The following is an 8,624-nucleotide window of genomic DNA, read 5'->3' on the forward strand; positions in this document are numbered from 1 at the left end:
CTATAGTATTTTAAGTTTAATGTTATGTTCTATGGTTCTCATTGTGGTAGGGTTGCTAAGATTTTTGACTTTTTGCAACCACACAACTACACTTAGGCACATGCTAGTCAACCCTCGGATAATATAGGTGATCAGGCTATATCTTCCCGGTTTTGACTATATGTCTCTAAGTCCACCTGTGTTGCCCAACAATCGTAATTCTTTTGTACTGTCCTAGTGACACTGATTTTAGTATGAATGCAGGCACGTATACTTAATTAAATATTTTAAAATTAAAATATAAACTCTTGGTCAGAGTATTTTTAATCCCTCATGTATTTATAGTTAATATATCTTTTATGGGTTGATATACTTAATTCACTATAAACAATGCTCTGATACCAATTTGTCACACCCCAAAACCAAGAATGCTAGAAAAGTTCTGGGGCGGAGGACGTCATGTACAGTATCACAACAATGAAAAGTAGTAAACAAGCAACAACATCATCCATTGCATTAATAATATAATTTTAATACAAGTGTGTTCTGTCAAATGATAATAGACACTAAAACATAAATCAAAATGAAAGATGAGTCTTGAACGCTCCATCTTCACTAAGCCTTGCATCGGTACCTGTCTATTGATGACCTGAGGATACAAGTAATTTTGAAAGCGAGTATCAGCTTTGAAGCTCGTGAGATCATAAGTATTTTAGTGTTTTAATTTTTATGTAAGTACTTGTATGTAATCTAAAATGTAAATGTTTGTACGAATGAACTGTAATTATTTGTATGTAAATGAACATCCTAGAAAACCCTATGTTTCCTACTAACTGTATCATTCTACCAAGGCATCTAGTATCCATGTGTGTGTCTCTTGTAAGAGTGTGTATTTTCCCAACTCCAACTATCATGAACCAAAAATATAGTTTCTACATTATTGTGCATCGTGTCAACGTTCACGAAGTGAATGTGAAGGGGAAAACGAAATAGTATTATGGTGTAGTATCAAATGACTACAACTGTACTAACTACCTTAAGTCTATTATAATTTGACAGAACACACTTGTATTAAAATTATATTATTAATGCAATGGATGATGTTGTTGCTTGTTTACTTCTTTTCATTGATGTGATACTGTACATGACGTCCTCCACCCCAGAACGTTTCCGCCGTTCTTGGTTTTGGGGTGTGACAGACGCGCCGCACCCGATGTTGTTACGGGATCGTTCCGTGTAAACGGTATTGCAGTCCATGTGTTGTTCGATTCAGGGGTTACCCGATCATTTGTCTCTCTTGCATTTAGCAAAAGGTTTCCAGAGTCTTTAGGGATGTTGGATTGCCCTCTAGAGGTCGAGATTGCCGATGACCGATCAGTACGAGCATCAGAAGTTTTTAGAGATTGTGTTCTAAGACTGTATGAGGAGGGCTACCTGGTAGACTTGGTTCCCATTCTATTGTGTGGGAACACGTCTATCATAGGCATGGATTGGTTGTGCCCAAATAGGGCATTGATCGATTGTGCGCATCAGTTAGTCCGGGCCAGGACCCCAAGTGGAGGAGAGCTGGTGATTCGGGGTGAGAGACCGCAACGAGGACCAGCCCTTTGTTCAGCAGCGAGGGATAGGTTCTACCTACAACATGGTTGCACAGGTATGTTGCCTACGTTATGGATACTCAGGATGTGAGTAAGGCGACTGTGAGTGATGTGCCAGTTGTGCGAGATTATGCGGATGTATTTCCAGAGGATCTTCATGGGATACCTGCGGAGAGACAGGTAGAGTTCAGGATCAACCTAGACCCTGTAGGAGTTGCTAGACAAAGGATTTATCAAGCCGAGTAGTTAGCCTTGGGGAGCCCTAATTCTTTTTATGAATAAAAAGGATGGGTCGTATTGGATGTGTATAGACTACCGGTAGCTGAACAAGGTAACGGTGAAGAACCGTTACCCACTCCTGAGGATTGATGATCTCTTCGACCAACTTCAGGGGGTATCTTGGTTTTCCAAGATAGATTTGCGGTCAGGCTACCATCAGATGAGGGCCAGAGACAAGGACATACAAAAGACTGCTTTCCAGACTCGCTATGGCCACTACGAGTTCATGGTGATGCCCTTCGGGCCCACCAATGCTCCTTCCGCATTTATGGACCTCATGAACCGCATATGCAGACAGATGTTGGCTCGGTCTATGATAGATTTCATTGATGGTATCTTGGTTTACTCCAAGACACAAGAGCAATATGAGGAGCACTTGCGAGAGGTTTTGGATACCCTAAAGAGGGAGAACTTGTACGCCAAGTTCTCCAAGTGTGAGTTCTAGTTGCGCGATGTGCAGTTTCTTGGGCACTTTGTCAACAAGAATGGTATTTTGGTCGACCCGGCCAAAGTAGAGGCCATGATGTGATGGGAGCATCTGAAGTCTCCATCTGAGATTCAGACTTTCCTAGGACTGGCGGGCTACTATCGGAGATTCATTCAGGACTTCTCCAAGATAGTTGTACCCTTGACCTAGTTGACGAAGAAAGTTGTGGTCTTACACTGGGGGCCTGTGCAGTAGGCAGCGTTCGAGACATTGAGGCAGAGGCTATGAAATGCATTGATCCTCACCCTGCCATAGCACGTGGAGGATTTTGTAGTATACTGTGACGTGTCTATTTCAGATTTTGGCGCGGTATTGATGCAGAGAGCTCATGTCATCGCCTACGCTTCGAGGCAACTGAAGCCTCACGAAGGGAACTACCCGACGCACGATTTGGAGTTGAAGGCGTTTGTCTTCTCTTTCAAGATTTGGCGACACTACCTATATGGGGTCCAATGTACCATTTACACAGACCATAAGAATTTGAGGTACCTCATGGATCAGCTGAATCTGAACATGAGGAAGCGTTGCTGGCTAGATGTGGTGATGGATTACAATTGTGAAATCGTTTATCACCCAGGGAAAGCTAACGTTGTGGCCAACGCGGTCAGTCGCAAGGCAGCCCCAATCAAAAATATTTGTTTGAGGATAACGGTAGTGACTCCACTGTTGGATCAAATCCGAGAGGCGCATGTTGAGGGATTGAAGGAGGAGCGTCGGTAATGCAGCGGATTATAGGCCAGGTGGCCTCGTTTGACTATGACAACCATGGGTTGTTGAGCCTGCATGGGAGGGTCTGGGTGCCGTACTGGGGCGGAGTGTGGCAGATTTTGATGGATGAGGCCCACAAATCCATGTTTTCTATCCATCTAAGGCGACGAAGATGTACAGAGATCTTCGTCCTAATTACTGGTGGCCCTGCATGAAGCGAGATGTAGCCTGGTACGTCGAGAGATGTCTGACCTGCAGGAAGGTCAAGGTAGAGTAACATTGGCCTAACATAAAGACATAGTCGTTGGATATCCCTATGTGGAAATTGCAAGATATTACTAAGGATTTCATCATGAAGCTTCCCACGATCGCACAGGGAGTGGATTCGATATGGGTCGTAGTGGATCGGTTGACCAAGAGCACCCATTTCATAACAATCCAGGAGAGCATTTCGGCTGAGAAGTTGGCTGACATCTACATTCAGGAGGTTGTAGCCCGACACGGAGTACGAGCCTCAATTATTTCTGACAGAAACGTACGGTTTACTTCCAGATTCTAGAAGAAATTTCATGACGGGTTGGGCACTCGTCTACACTTTAGCATCGCTTTTAACCCCGAAGACGAATGGTTAGAGTGAGCGGACCATTTAGAAATTGGAACATATGATGCAAGCTTGTTTTCTAGGCTTCGGTGGTAGTTGGGATACCTACCTTCCCTTCGTAGATTTTTCCTACAATAATAGCTATCACGCGAGTATGGACCATCCTCCTTTTGAGATTTTATACGGGAGGAAGTGCATGATCCCGATATGTTAGGGTGAGGTTAGATAAGGGGTCATGGGGAGTACCGAAGTGGTACTCAAGACGACGGAGAGGATCCAATAGGTCTGGAGTAGGCTTCAGACTGCTAGAGTTGGCAGAAAAGTTATGCCGACAAGCATCGTTCGGACCTGGCGTTCCAACTTGGGGATATGGTCCTCCTGAAGTTGTCACCTTGGAAAGGTGTCATCTGGTTCAGGAAGCGAGGCAAGTTGGGCCCCACGTACATTGGGCCTTTCAGGGTTGATGCTCGGGTAGGTAAGGTGGCATATAGGTTGGACCTACCAGCCGAACTTAGCTAGATCCACAGCACCTTCCACGTCTCCTAGCTACGGAAATGTCTGGTAGACGATTTAGCAGTGGTGCCTCTAGAGGACATTCAGGTGGAGGACAAGTTGAACTACATCGAGCAGCAAGTGGCTATCCTCGTCAGGAAGTCGAAGGGCCTGAGGTGTAAGAGGGTGGAGCTGGTGAAGGTGCAATGCCAGCACCGTAAGGGCTCGGGATGGACTTGGGAGCTGGAGGACGAGATCAGAGAGCACTACCCCGAGCTTTTTCCAGATGCAGCAACAAACTTCGAGGATGAAGTCTAAAATAAGTATGGGAGAGTTGTAACACCCAGTTCTTGGTACGTATTTTAAATTTAAATAATTACATGCTTACACTTGGACTCCACGAGTTAGCGGACAACTCGTCGAGTAGAGTGGACTTTAGATGTCGGATTTAAGAGATCTACTCGACGAGTCAAGGGCGCGACTCGACGAGTAGGTCCGTCTGATGAAACTGTAGTATTTAGGGTTTACACCTTATTTAAACACCTTCAGTGGCCTCCACTCCAGCCTCCATCACCCTCAGACTCTCTCAACGAAACCATAATCGCTATTTGTGTGTTCTTGAGCTTTTTGTGCCAATCTTTGTGTTTTGAAGCTTGAAAAGGGAAGGAAGGGCTTGAAGATTTTAGAAGAGGGAAGAAGATTTAGTGTTAGTGTTGCATTTCTAGGCCATCAGAGGTATAAGTTTATACCTTGATCTTCCATTGCTTAGGTTCCTATTTAGGGCTTTTTCTACCCCTTTTTATGTTTAAGTTAAGCCATATTCGGATTGAGTGTACCTTTGGGCTCAAACTTCCGATCTACAGCCCTTGAAGGACTCCATGGCATAAATGTGCCAACTTTATGGCCATGGGAGTTCATGCATCCTAGAAACCCATTTTAATGCCTTTTGAGCTAAATACCCCATGCATGTACGTAAAGTTCGTAACTCTGCGTGTTATATGGACCCTTGGAGGTCATATCTATGTTTTGGATGCATTGAGCTCGACTAGAATCAATTGAATAGACATGGAACTTGGGGGACTCGACGAGTCGTTTATGGGACTCAGCGAGTCGAGGTATGGTTCCCTAACCTTTTAGGCTTTGATTGATCTGGTTGAGTCTAGAAGAGGGCTCAACAAGATGGACTAAAATAAAGTCTTGAAGATTGAAGAACTCGACGAGTTCAAGGACGAACTGGGCGAGTTAAAAGAAATGTCTCAACCTAATAAAGACGAACTCAACAAGCTCAATAAGAAGTCAGCGAGTCAAGGACTAAACACTTAAACTCAGATAAAGATAAACTCGATGAGTTCAAGGATGAACTCGGCGAGTCGGTTAAACAACGTCCGAATTCTGTTTAAAGGAGAACTCGGCGAGCTATTGTAAGACTCGGCGAGTAGGGTCAAAGTTTTAGCATTCTCAGGATTATGAAACTCGACGAGTTGTGGGGTCAACTCGGCGAGTTGTGTCAACCAGGTGTCGACTTTGACCTAGAGTTGACTTTGACCATCGTGTTGACCTTAACTTTGACTTTGACCTGAGTTGACCGGGAAATGGTAATTAAGGAAGGTTGTTATGTGTTGGAATTGAGAGGAGTTGATCCCGGCAGCGAGGACTGTTCAGATGCTTCACGACACTGAGGTGAGTTACCTTCCAGTAGAAGTGGGTCTAAGGTACCAAGGTCGGCTCACTAGCAAGAGTCATAGTAGAGATAATTGTCTTCGTGATAATTATCTGGTTTGTTGATATATTTTATGATTATGTGATGGCATGATACCATGTTATGTAATAGTGCTTAGGAGGGGAATAGTCCCCGAGTTATGGTCGTAAGTACCACTAGGTAGGTCGGGCACCCCAGATATGCCTGATAGTATGTTTATGTTATATTATTATGTGGTAGTAGTAGGGGTGAAATAGTCCCTGTAGTCAGTTAGGATAAATCGAAGGGCAGGTCGGCACCCCAAAATTGCCATACATGGCAGGTCGATACCACAGAATTGCCAGACAGGGTAAGGTCGACGCCCCAGAATGGCCGAATAGGGAAGGTCGGGTAACGACCCAAAATTTTAAAGAAAATTTTCACTTTCAATTAATAAAACATAATTTCATAAAGCATGAAATCCCAACATAATTGTTTTCAAATCAACGATTCATTACAACTTAATCAAATCATTAGAGTGTCCCCAAACCGTAACAGTGACAGAGAGAGAGAGAGAGAGAGCACGTCACGCCATCACATGGCGCCCTTGCCCTTAGGCTCAGATGTACCTGAAACAATCAACAACCTGTAAGCGAAACACTTAGTGAGTTCCCCAGAGCATACCACACACTACACATACACATATCCTGTTAGCTAATTAAAGCTACACACATATCACATAAGCCATGCATACATAAAACCTATAATAGTGCCATGGGTTACCCCACATGGTGTTTACCTAGGACTGCTATGGGCTACCCCATATGGTCTTACATCCAATTCCATGGGCTACCCCACATGGTCTTTACATAGGACTGCTATGGGCTACCCCACATGGTCTTACATCCAATGTCATTGGCTACCCCACATGGTCTTTACCTAGGACTGCCATGGGCTACCCCACATGGTCTTACATCCAATACCACGGGCTCCCCCCGGGGTCTTCATACAAAGACATAATCACATATCATATAAAAGCACATAATAGCTAACACATATACCATAAACACATAATGGGCCGGCCTTTGTGCCTTAGACCCATGGGTATGGTGAGAAGACTCACCTCTGTCTGCTGAATACAAAAGCTGCTCTCCTAATAATCTGAAACCTCCCGAGCTTGATAATAATAATAAACAATGTTAGGGCCTTAGATTAGAGAAAAGAAAACCCAAACTCCAACCCATCCATGAGGCCCAATCTTCCCTTGTTAATGGGCCCAAAATCCAAGTCCAAAATTATTAATGCACCTCTTGGCCCAATAAGCCCAATAAGACCCAACCAAAGTATCCATGGCCCATAACAGATGAAATAGCCCATAACTCACAGAATGAAACCAATCCAAAAATCAAAATGAACCCCAAAAGCTCAAAGGCCCAAAATAGATTCGGCCCAATCTGTAGCACATACGCTCGGCATACCATTCTGTTACGCACTGCGTACTGGGGTTTTAAGGGCTACACATAGCGTACAACGAGTACGCCCAGTGTGCTCCCAGATCAAGCACTTTCTCCATTAAGTGCTTAATACCTGATTCCTTTACGTCCAAAAGCCAGATATGAGTTGTTTAATACGTCTCAAGGCATAAAGTTGCCAACCTTAAGCCTTTGCATGCCTCACATACACCCAAAACCTTCATTAAGACCATTCCAAGGTCCTTAACCCATGCATGAGACCAATACTTCCACCAAGGCTCCATTTTTATGCATCAAAACGACCAAGGGACCTCATATCTGCCATTCTCCTCTCATGGAGTTGCTTAACTCGCCAAAAGAGGTCCAAAATCCAACAAGGAGACCAAACTAGAAAACCCTAGCTAGATCTAAAGATTTAAATGGAAAGGTGCAAGCTTTTTACCCCCATAAGCCTTACAAGATGACCCTAATGCAGATTCTTGAAGCACCAAACTAATCCAAGCTTGCTTAACAACTCTCCTTCTTGGAAGAACTCCAAAATGGCCACCAAAACCTTCTTCTTAGGCTCCAACTCTCACTCACACACTAACTCAGTTGTAGGAAGATGAAATGGAGCTAAAGAGGCTGATAGGGTTTGGTCTAATAGGCCAAGAGACGTTTAAATAGGGGACAAGTCCAGGATTTAGGGTTTCGACCCTTTGATGCGTACACCCGATGTACCCTCCCATACGCCCAGCATACGTGAGGCTCCTCCACGATCAATCATGCAAAGTACGCTAAGAGTACTCATAGGTACGCCCAACATACTTACTCAATGGACCAATTATGTTAAAACGTCTTACAATTTAAGTTTTGTTTCAGGAACCTCTTCAGCAAAGCAGAAGGAGCCGGTGCGGTAGCAGTGTATCATACACATATGATTTCTACATTTTGAGATCCATGGGACTGTACTCTGACATTATTATTATTCCACGAAATGTTTTAGACAAAATTGAAAAAATGGTCCCTGTGTTTGGCAAAATTATGTGGTTTTGGTCCAAAAAGTTTTAGTGGTGCATCAATGGTCCAAAATTGGATCTTTCTATTGGTTTTGGTCCCTCTCCATCTAAAAAGATGATTATACCCCTCATATTTGTTTTTTTATTTTTTTTTATTCATTTTAGTATTTTTTTTAAGTAATTAAAAATCAAAATACTTCTCTCTCTCTCTCTCTCACACACACACACACAAGAAACATGTTTTCAGCTTCCACCATCAGAAATAATCTCCGTCACTGCCAGACACTGCCACCTCCCCCTCCGTTGCTGATCACCAATGATAAATACCTCTC

Source organism: Lactuca saligna, chromosome 8 (genome assembly GCF_052625555.1).
Source record: "Lactuca saligna cultivar CGN05327 chromosome 8, ASM5262555v1, whole genome shotgun sequence".
Taxonomy (NCBI): domain Eukaryota; kingdom Viridiplantae; phylum Streptophyta; class Magnoliopsida; order Asterales; family Asteraceae; genus Lactuca; species Lactuca saligna.